This window comes from Heteronotia binoei, chromosome 12 (assembly GCF_032191835.1).
Source record: "Heteronotia binoei isolate CCM8104 ecotype False Entrance Well chromosome 12, APGP_CSIRO_Hbin_v1, whole genome shotgun sequence".
In the NCBI taxonomy this organism is placed as follows: domain Eukaryota; kingdom Metazoa; phylum Chordata; class Lepidosauria; order Squamata; family Gekkonidae; genus Heteronotia; species Heteronotia binoei.
Window position 1 is genome coordinate 30694700 of NC_083234.1, and position 12255 is coordinate 30706954.

Below are 12255 nucleotides of genomic sequence, written 5' to 3' on the forward strand. Positions count from 1 at the left end.
AGAAGTTATTTGGGGCTGTGGTGTATGCTACGGTGTTTAGCTTACTGAAACTAGAATCCTACTATGTAATTTTAATGTCATGTAAAATGTCATGCTAAGACTAATGTGCTTTGCTTCAGTTCTGTTTTTATATTTCTGATTGGTTCTCAAATCCTAATCCCCTGTTGTGTTGAATACCCCATCCTGTCAATAGTGTTAATTTACTGTGTAATCTGCTTTGACCCCAAGTGAGAAAAGCAGACCAGGAACGACGAAGTAAATAAATAAAATAATAAAATTTGATCTTCTGCAAAAAGGAGGGATGAGTAGGAATTTAATGGAATAATATCTGCATCTGCAATTAAAATTGATTGCTACCAATAATCCTCTTGGAAATTTCAATTCAGCCATCCTATCCTGTATTCAGTCTTTAAACTACTCTAATATCCCACCATGCCATGAACTTTTATTGTCTGCTCCCATCCGCTGCTTAGACTTTTAGTACTGAGTGTCCATCCTGATGAAGAATAGTTGAGTCCAGTAGCACCTTTAAGACTAACAAATTTTATTGTGGCATAAACTTTTGAGAAACACAGCTCTCTTTGTCAGATGAAGAGAGCTGTATTTCTTGAAAGTTTATACTACAATAAAATTTGTCAGTCTTAAAAGGTGCTACTGAACTCTACTATTTTGCACCAAAAACACGGCTGACTCCTCTGCATCCTGATGAAGAGTTCTGGCAGACTCAAAAGCTTGCACCCAGTTTTGTGATGTACATGGTTTTGTGGTATTTTGATTGGTCCAAGTAAAAAGTTTTCCACAACTTTTGCTTTTGGGGGTCCCAACAGTCCCATTGCGCACTTTGGCTTAGGGTCCTGCTCTGAAAAATATGCCTATCAGGGAACACATTCCCATGAAAATTATACTGATTCTTAATAGTGAATACATCAGGTGTATTCACAGGACACTCCAGGTCAGGACCTATAGAACTGCCTTATATTGAATCAGAACACTGATACATCTGGCTCAGTGTTGCCTGCTCTGAGTGAACAGCAACCGTTCAAGTCTCAGGCAGATAAACTTTTTTTCCCAGCACCTGAGATCCCTGAGAGGAAATGCTTGGCCTGACCTGGGATTCTGTACATGCAAGCAAGTATTCTACCACTGAGCCATGGTAATGGACCATTATATGAAGACACACCCAGGCCCAGCAGTGCTAATCTTGGGGCCGAGCTGTTGCCTCTTCAGATTGCAAGTGAGGAAATGAATGTTTTGGAATGCGCAAAAAATCTCAGCCTTTTCTCTCCATGCAAAGTTGGAACCCTCCTCTCTGATTTCCACATTAAGGGAATTTTTTGTAATAAGAGAGGATGCAATCAAATGAGCCCCTACCTGTACAGCCCAAACACAAGAAGTTCACACCTTCCTGAGAACAGGGTTATGATGACCATAGGAACCAGCCTGAAGAAGATCCAACTGCTTAAGGAAGAATCAAAAGACCACCTAATCCATCATGGTGTTTGTTGCAAATAGGGTTGCCAGGTCCAACTCAGGAAAAATCTGGGTTCTTTGCGGGTGGAGCCAGGAGCAAGGTTGTGACAAGCATGATTGGACTCCAAAGGGGGTGCTGGCCATCACATTTAAAGGGGCTGTGCTCCTTTTAAATGCCTTCCCTTCCCTTCATTGGAAATAATGGAGGATGAGGGCATCTTGTCTGGAGGCTTATAGAATTGGACCCTCTGGTCCAATCTCTCTGAAACTTTGGGGGGGGGGGATTTTGAGGAGAGGCACCAGTTGCTATGATGAAAATTTGATGCCTCTACTTCAAAAAACAACTCCCCCCCCCCAAGACCCACAGATTGATTCTCCATTATACCCTATTGGAACTGGTTGCCATAGGGTATAACGGAGTGCCCAGCAGACATTCAACCCTCCCCCCTGCTTTCTGATAACCCTGAAGCAGGGGGAGGGCCTCCAAACTAGGGGATTCCTTGCCCCCAACTGGGGATTGGCAACCCTACTTGTAAAGCTCCTATTAGCTAGTCACTTACAGATCAATGAACACTGATCTGCAGTTTTACTTGTGAGACACATTATTGGGGGACTTAAATATCCCTGGCACATTTACACTTAGGAACCAGATATGCATATACACGTGCAGCTTTTTCCTGTGCGCAGGTCTGATAGAAAAGGGCCTGGCTGCTTCCTCCGTGCCTCCCCATATATCAGTCTAGTCTATGGATTAGCAATGTGTGGCTAGATTTGGCCCAGGGTCTGACAATTGCTGATTTCTACAATCCAGGAAAAAAGGGCCCAAGAGAAAAGCCTTGATGAGCTGTGCTGGAAATTAAGGTTGTACTCAAATGCATGATTGTTTAAAAGTAAGCCCTATTTAACAAAGCGGGACTTCAGTAAATATGCATTCAGCAAACATACATCAAATCAAAGTGCAAGATCCCCAATAGAGACTGGTATTATTGTCAACATTGATGTTACACTGAACAGATGTTAGGAGTGTATTTCCAATCTGGCAATGGAAGCCAGACAAAGACCAAACAATTTGCACATTTGGAAATTACTCCAGAAGGGGATTAGTGCCTGGAAAAAGACAAATCGCCCTTCTTGAACTGGGAAAACTTGTTGCTCAGATTCCAGAATAGTTTAATAGAAATACACTTCATTTTTGAAAAAAAATATGCGGGATAAAGGGGGAAAATATATTCCATGCAGCCACTTGCTACAAGATCAGAAGCAGACATGTTGCATAAGAAAACCATCCCGATGTAGATGCTATAAAAACCAACATTAGGGGGTGGTAGTACTTCCATTTGATATTTCATGCTATAGATTATGACTACATTCAGAAATCTAGACCATTGCCAAGATTTAAAACATCTAGATTCATATCATAATTTAAATTAATAACATTCACAAGAATGCAGCTTGTAACAGTAGCTTTTTCCTCCAGTTTTCTTCTCAGTCAGTCCTTGAGAAGACATCAGAGAGATTTCTTCTCAAGCCCTGCCCTCTCCTGGATCCACCTCCAAAGTCTCCAGGTATTTTCCAATACAGACCTGGCAACCCTAATTAAAAATGTGCTGCTATTAGCAGCAATATGTCATCCACACTAATTGCTCAGTATATTAATATTTTATGTGTGTATCCCCTGCCTTAGTTTTATAACATCCATCCTAGTAAGAGATCTGGAGATCTTAAAAGCTTGCCCACTGTTTTTAGTAATTTTTTCCTAATTAAAGGTATGGATGTGGCTTACATAGCTTTTGTTTGAGGATTCTGTTTGAACCAATGCAGCTACCCTCAGCCTCTGGAGGGGTAAAGTTTCTTACCTCTTTTCATCCCTGTGGCCAGGCCACCATTAAAAATAGTCACTAAGTCTGTATATGTTACATTGGGGTCCCCAACGTGGTGTCCATGGGTGCCATGCCACCTGTCAACACCTTTTCTGATGCCTGCTCTAGTGTTTTTAGAAAGTGGCCAGGGCCAGGTGGGAGGTTTGATTGGCTGCTGTGCAGATTTTGAAAAACATTGCCACTACAACACAAAGCTCCTCATACTGTGATTGAAGGTAAGCTGTGGCAGCAACTGCTTTGTGGTTGGCTCTAGCTCCTGCAGCAGCCATTTTGTGGCAGCCATTTTGTAGCTCTAACTCCTGCAGCAGCCATTTTGCTGCTGTGTCCACTTTGCTGGGTCAAAACTCCAAAGGTGCCTGCAGGCTGAAAGGATGGGGAATCCTTACATAGCACTGTTTCTGACAGGCAGTTATTGTTACATAGTAGTGTTTCTGACAGGTAGTACCTTACATAGTACTGTTCTGAAAGGCAGTTCCAGATGGGTAGTGTATGGTATTAAAACAAATCAGATGTCCAGCAGCACCAAAAGGCTAACAGAATTTATGTCAGTGAGGCAGTGTATTTTATCAGACGCATCCATTGAAGTAAGCTCTGACTCACCAAAAAAAAAAGGGGGGAGGGGCTTTTGGTTTATTTTACTGGCCTAAAAGGTTCAGTATTCTTATTTTCCCAAGCAAAATCACAACCATCACTGAAGGGTTGTCAAGTCTTAACTTGGTACCATAAGAGTTTTTACCAGAATGCTAGAGCATTCTCTGGTGTAACGTGCCTAGCACAATGACGTCACTTCCAAGTGACATCATCATATTGGGCATATTGTGTGCTGACGGAGTTCTTTGGGCGCAGGGATCCCCCCACCAGCCAGCCGGTGGGTTGGGGGGGCCCTAAACTGGGGGAACTTCTGCCCCCAGCAGGAGCTTGGCAGCCCTACGTCAGGGCCAGGCGAACAACAGACCAGGCATTTTTGTGGGTCCTCTTCCTGCTTTGTTAACTGCACCATCTGGCAAAAAGAAATAGCTCTTGCTCCATATTGTTCTACACTGGGCCCTGCTTGCTCAAGGGGGAAAGGGTATATTAGCACTATCTAAGGAGAATCCCTTTCCTCTCTCCTCTAAGGCAGCTGTGTCAGATGCTAACCCAATAGGGCTGGAATGCCGTAGAGAGGACCATGCAAACCACAAGCCCCTGCAAAAGAGTGGGGAATTAGAGTGACTCATCTGTTCATGTTGGCACCCTGGTAAGAAAGGGGCAGGCAAAAGCATTTAACAGTTCATTCTCTGCCTGCGTAGGCAAGAGGCTTTTTTTTTTAAAGCAGTAAAAAGAGGACTTGTTGAAGAGCTCTAGGAGCAAATTGACAGGGATGATTATTTGCAGCAGTATACAAAGGCTTTCGTTTGCCTGTCTTTTCCAGGAGTAGTACCATCCCTGGACTGCGCCAGCAGTTCAGCTTCATTGAAGCAAGGGGCAAGTTCTAGAGCTTGTGTTTAGTGCCAGGGGACTGCAGACCTCCCCCGACTTACTTGTTGCAACCTGAAAGAGCACCCCCATGCATGTGCCTTGCCTCTCTTTTCTGGTACTCCCCGGTGGGCCGACTAGCTTCTAGGCACACCACTTCTGCTCAGTATTCACCACTCCAGACTAGCTGCATGGGTGGAAAACCAAGGGGAAATTAACAAGTGATTTGATTCTTGCTGCAAAAGCTGGAGGCCATGGCACTGAAGACAAACAGAAAAGGTATAAAAATGAGTATGCTATTATACTGAAGGCTTATAGAGAATTACCCAAATGAATAGTGTAATTGTTACTTGAAAGGAAGACAAAGTTCCCATCCCCCATGCGTGTCATCAAGAAAAAGGGGTGTGTCTTAAATTCCCCATGTGTGGTAAAGACAAAAATCTTTCCCTGTATTAACACTTTAGGGCCATCACAATCTGGACCATCTGTCTTCCATGTAAATAGGCTTTGCTGGCAACCTGTGGTTTAATGAATCATACCAGGATCTCCCCCCACCCCCAGCATGCTGGGCTCAGTGAGTCTTTCTCACTCCACCTTTTCCTACAGCTCCAAAGTACCACTTGCAGAGAGTGCTTTTGCTAGTAATTGGGACTCCATGGGCTGTTGACTGAAAGCTTGATACCTGTCCCTGATCTCAAGCAACCGTTTCATTATTTCCATAATCACAAAAAAAGAAGAGATGTAACATAGCTGCCAAAAGCAACTGATCCCTAATGGGGACCCAAAGAGGCTTATAATATTGTTCTCTCTTCTTCCACTTAATCTTCACAACAACAATCTTGTGAGGAGGAAGGTGAGGTTAAGATCATTCAACCAGCCCAAGGACACCTTAGGAAGATTCTGTGGCAGACTGGGAAATCAGTCCAGGGTTTCTCAAATCGCAGGGCTGGTGTCATTTGTCCACAGGTCTTCCACAACTGAACATTTTACTGATGGCCAGGGCTTTTTTTGAGCAGGAAGGCAGTTCCGGCCGGTTTGGTATTAGGGGGTGTGGCCTAATATGCAAATAAGTTCCTGCTGTTTTTTCCCACAAAAAAGCCCTGTGTGAAACAATGGTGATGTCAGGGGTGTGGCCTAATATGCAAATGAGTTCGTGCTGGGCTCTTTCTACCAAAATACCCCTGGTGATGATTCTACACACAATTCTAACAGGAGGCATCCCAACAGGTCCATACACATGTGCAAAACCAGCAGCAATTGTGTTGTGGACGCCAAAACCGCAGAAGCCAACAGTGTTGATCCATTGTTCAGATTCCTAGAGTCTGCCAATCCCAACCTCCAGGTCAGACTGAAAATTTTAAAATGAGGGATCATGTGATGCTGGAAATCATAGTTTGCATCTGCCACCTGTAAACAGTGTCCAGAATATATAAAGCCCTGACGTCTGAAATCAGAAAAGCACAAATTGCTGGCAGCAGTACATTTTTTCAGTATGAATAGATTTATAGAGTGCATTCACAGTGAACAAAACTGGACTATTTTTGCACCAGTTGCATAGTTTGGCAAAGACATGAGGTGCACATGCAGGAAATAATAGGGCAATTAGAAGCAACATATTGGGTTATTAGAAGCAGCGTATTGGGAGCAAGTATCTGTGCAAGAAACAAAAACAAGACTTCTGTACCCAATTAGGAACTGTTTTATTTGCAAAAACTATCTGAAATATATACTGGACTGGGCAGACTAGTTACACAATCTAAGCCTAGCTTTTCTTTAAGGGTCTCTTCTTGTATGTTTTAAGATAAATCATAGAATCACAGAGTTTTGAAGGGGCCATACGTGCCATCTGGTTGAACCCCCTGCTCAATGCAGGATCAGTCTGGATCATCCCTGAAAGTGTTTGTCCAACTGCTGCTTAAAGACTGTCACTGAGGGGGAGCTAACCACCTCCTTCGGTAGCTGATTCCATCATTGAACAGTTTACTGTAAAAAATGAGACCAGCATAGTTCAGGTACTGGACGAACTTGGGAGATCTGGGTTTAAACCACCACTTTAGTCCTAAATTCAATGCTCAGCCCTGTAATCTGTAGCCTCAGATCTCCCCTTACACTAACAGAGGCTTAACATAAAGCTGCTTGAGCATTAAAAGTACTATTTCAAAGGGCTGCTTTGGTAGTGCAGAAAGAAAGACATAGGATTGGATCCTACGAATCATGAGCCCAAGGTAGACCTAGACTTTTCTCATTCCCCCAGCAGCTTCCTGAGATTTCCATAAAATTGATGCTCAGAGGTACAGGAGCCCCATGGAAAACCTCATGGAGTGGCTACTATGTAGAGGGGGAATCAGGCACTATTGCCCTGACCTATTTTCCTGTTGCATTGCTGGAGTATGTTGCATCAGTGGAAACTTCACAGGTGGAAGAGCAAAGGCCTGATGTCACCTGGTTGCCTCTCCATCTTCTCAGCATCTCCTGAGGTACCTGCCATTTTGTCCACAGGTCTTGCACAACTGAACATCATCTTCCTGGAGCTCTCAGAAGTGGGAGTGGGGGTGGAGAAAAGAAAGACCCATGAGAGCATTCGCTGGAAATGGAAAGCAACCTGGATTTTTAATCCTTTGAATGGGGTGGAGGAGGAAAATAACCAAAATGAGTAAGGCACATAGGTCCCTCTTTATATGCCTGTTTTTCAGTCTCTGTTTAGATTGCTTCTGCATAGAAAAGGTTGGCAGGAATTCTAATTACATTTTCTCTTGGTTGAAATGGATACAGAAATGGTTAATAACCTCATAAATCTGACAATCTTGCATAAATGGCAATGTATCTTAGGCACTGCTGCATAAGCTTGAGAGGTGATCAGGGATTTAACAAAAGAGCTGACTGTTCCCCAGCGGTGCTAACCTTTGAAATGTAATGATAACCGTAATAGTTTGGCAGAGGGACAGAGAAACAGCTAAAAAGAAAGCAATTTGAATTTGGGCAAAGAGACTAAGAGCTTGTAAGTTGGCTGATGGTGAAGCCTTTTGAAGTGTAGTCATTGTCTCTGGGAAACTGATGCAGGGTTAGAGGTGGTACTTTCTGTTCTCCAAATATTCAGCCTATATATCCATAAAAATCAGTCTACTGGTGCCCTTTCTTGACCAAAGGAAACCCTGCTTTTCTGTTGCTGCCCGGACTTCACAGTAGGGGGAATTGAATTCGCATTTAATAATAATGTTGTTGGAGCAGCAATATAATCTTATATCCACAGAATGATTATATCATGTAAGCACAGAAATTAAAAACTAATTTGGCATTTTGAAACTTGTAAACCAAGCTTCTGTCCCCTTATGATAGTGGAAATATGATGAAAAGTGCTCAAAAGCAATGCCTGCTTCAATCTTAGAAGCCCGAAAGAGGCTTTGCAATATTTCAGGTCATGTGTTTCCCCTTCCTCACTGCTGCCAGAAATCAATAAATTAGTAAAAAAAAAAAATTAAAAAAAATCCCTGCATGCAAATCTGCTCTCTGAGATAAACGTAGTTTGCAGAATAAATCCTTTTTTTAGCGCTATACGATTAGTGGCTGCCATTTCATTCCTTGCATTAGAAGAAAAATTGTTCTGATCAAGAATTTTTTTAAGATGTCGAAAATTTTTGACTTGTTACATAAAGGAAGGAGGGCTTTATGGACATGATTTAATTATTACCTTTTCAAAAGGCTATAAAACAGATTTTTAAACATAAAACCATTTAAGTGTATTATAACATACAATCATAATAATTATAGCCTGCAAAATCATATCTTTAAACTGGCTCTAAGCAGAATTCGTGGACATTTTCATTTGAATGGGCAATTAATTTTTTAAAAAAGCTGTACAGTTGGAACCACTTTGGGGGGGGGGAGGGAGGAAGAGATAGTGATGCTGAAAGGTACATAAAAAGATCCTCGCAATTGCTGTTCTGTAAAAATCTAATTATTTTGATGTTTAATTAAAAATAATAATTTGTCATACCTTGTCATTCTGTGCACAGATCTGACTCATGATGCTTTTCTGGCAGATCTGTGACATCTTGTGTCTTCCTGCCTATCTGTTTTTATTCTACTCTTCTATAGAGCTCAAGGCAGGATCCCTGCTTCTTTCCTCCTCCACTCTATCTTCAGAAAAATCTTGCGATTTGAGAGAAAGAGAGAACCAGGCCCGATAATTCAAATGAACTTCATGGCAGTGTGGAGGTCTTCTTAGTCCTTGTGTAACAAAGTTTGATTCCAGTGGTACTTTTAAGACCAACGAAGTTTAATTCTGGGTATGAACCTTCATGTGTACACACACTTCATTAGACACTTTTAACGGTCTACATCAGTACATGCACAGCTCCCCCACCCCACCCCAAGTCAAAGAGCACTGCCTCATGACATTTCAGTTGGGGAAAAGAGCAGGGGGAAGAGACTTAAGCCTCTTTTCCCTTTGCACTGTGGTCTGGACCCAGACTATGGCCCTATGAGATCAAGAAACAAGTTCCCATGCACCTGAAGTATGTGGGGCTTTTTTTGTAGCAGGAACTCCTTTGCATATTAGGCCACACCCCTCTGATGTAGCCAATCCTCCACGAGCTTACAGAGCTCTTAGTACAGGACCTACTATAAGCTCCAGGAGGATTGGCTACATCAGAGGAGTGTGGCCTAATATGCAAAGGAGTTCCTGCTACAAAAAAAGTCCTGGAAGTATGACTTGATCCAAAGTCAGGTCAGTGGAAACCAAACACTCCATGTTAAAACCTGTACTTTAGCTCCTCTAAAAGTTACTTCCTATCTAATACTCTGGCAAACAATGCTATTTTAGAAAGGCATTCAAACACAACATCACAGGATACATCAGCTTTATTCAAAGCCTTTGATCCACGCAGGGAATTAAATCAAATTACCTAGGATTAAACAGCAAAATAACAACCAAACTGTTGATGGAGAAGTAGCCAGGGACAGATAAATGAGCATTAAAGATTAGTCTAAAGTCCCATCTTAATTAAATGTTTCCTTAATCGAGGGGGAGGGGACCAGTCATCTAGCACACAGTCCTTTTTATTTGCAATTGATGCTTGGTGGGAGAAGGCAGAAAGAAACAACAGAAATAGCTGGGTAAAGGGCTGGGAAAACAGTGGCAGCAATTATTTGAGAGTCTTTCAGCTCCTACCGAGGTGGGTGTGTGTAAATACTAGCACAATGAGCTGAAAGCAAAAGCTAGAACAGTATGATGAAGGGGTAGAAATGGAGGTGCCTCTCAGGCTACCTCCCTCCCTCAGTGGCGTCAAGATGTCCATGGCTATCTGTCAGATATTATAGTAATGGGAGAGAAAAGGGACAGCAAGTTCCAATTCTAAACAGCAGCGAGCAGAAACAATTAGCAAAGGAGGGCAAAGAAGAGGTGGAAGAAATCAAAAATAACACAAGTGGTGGATCTTTAGTACAGCCTTGAGCTTTACAGGCACCCACGGCGTTGCTGATGCCTGTCTGGAGTGCCAAACACCATAATAGGAATTAAAGACTGTTTTCTGATGCTGTGAAGCTGGAGGAAAGCATTTTCAGGCTGCTTCAAGATGCTTAGCAGTTTAAAAACACTTGACAAGGGACCTAACAAACACACCATCAACTATAACCAACACAGCCACATTAGGAAAGAACCCAAACTTTGCCATGACAGCATGATGCAATAAATATAAGAAATAGGGATTCTAGCCTCCATTTGGGACCAGGGGATCCCCTGGAATTACAATTTATCTCCAGACTACAGAGATCAGTTTCCCTGCAGAAAATTATAGTTTGGAGGGTAGTCTCTGTGGCATTGTACCCCATTGAGGTCCCTGGTCTCTTCAGGCTCCATCCTCAAATCTCCTGGAGTTTCCCAACCAGAACCTGGCAAAAACCTATCCACCATGCACCACTGGTGGCTGGGGGACCTGGCAGTCCTATAAATGCAGAGACTGTTGACATTGATGAGTTCTTTTTAATTACTGAGCACTGTAAGAAATACCAGGAAATCCTGACATTTACCAGGAAATCTTAAGATCCACCACATCATGGCCACATTTCTTCCTCACTTTCATCAATATTAATAACTTACCAAAGATGAGTGCCTGTTTGAAACAAGCCTGATGACACGTCAAGGGAAGCACTATGAAGACTGTATGTTCAGCGCATTCTTCCTTTTTGTTTAATCCTTCCAGATGTAGTATTCTATAGGTGGCTGGCACCCTGACCAAAAGACTCACTCAACCACATCGTGCATGCTGATCTCTGTGGCAGCTGCAGCTAGGCCATGTGCTAGAGCCAGTTTGGTGCAATAGTTATTCTTATCTGAGAGAACTGGGTTTGATTCTCCACTCCTCCATATGCAGCTGCTGGAGTGACCTTGGATCTGTCATAACTCTCTCAGAGCTGTTCTCTCAAGAGCCATTTCTGTCAGCGCTTTCTGCCCCACACCTCACAGAGTGTCTGTTGTGGGGAGGAGAAAGGAAAGGAGATTGTAAACTGAGACTCCAAGTGAAGGGCGGGGTATAATTCCCATCTCTTCTCCTCTTCTTCTTTAACAGGATCAGCACAGACATGATACGATGAGCCAGCAATGGGAGCTACAAAAGCCCCAGCAAGAGGAAGTACATTTTAACAGAATTCTGTGTTCGCATAACCATCTGGAGTGGTATCTAGAAGTGTTCTTCCAGGACCTATGTTAAAGAAACTACACCTCTCACCATCTGCCTTGGCATTTAAAACTACTGCCTCTTAAACTATAAGGGAGAATGAACTAGCAAGCACATATAGCTGTCACAGGACCACCCAAGTGAACACGGAGACTTGCTTTATATATGGTGCTGTCTGTTGTTCTCATTTTAAGGGAACAGTGGCCTCTTTCAGAATAGAATCTTTAATGAGCATTTGGAGCTGGTGTTCAGTGGGAGAACATCTGCTTCATATGCAGAAGGTCCCAAGTTCAGTCCTTGGGATTTCAAGTTAAAAGGTTCAGGTAGTAAGTAGTTTGAGAGATGTCTATCGAAGACCTGGGAAGTCCTACCACTCAAGTTGACAATATTGACTGTAATGGGACAATGGTGTGGCTCGGTATAAGACAGCTTCACGTGTTAATGTTTTATTCTTGCTTTCCTTTTTGTAGTAAATAATGTATTACTTCTTTTTAAATATAAATGTTGATGTATTTTGCCTGAGGATTCAGGAGACTGACTACAACAGCGCTGCCCAATGGTTTATAATGCTTAAAACTTGCAGATGTGGTAAAGATCTCTGAACTGGAGATGATCTTGGATCTTGCATAGCAGTGACAATACAACTCTCAACCTGGCCATTGTTAGTTTGGTTTTCTTTGTAAATCACAAGGGCAGCTTATACCTCTAAGGATCCTTAATCAGTCTCTAAATGATGGCCTATCACAAACTACGAACCTTACATCCAGCACCATCAT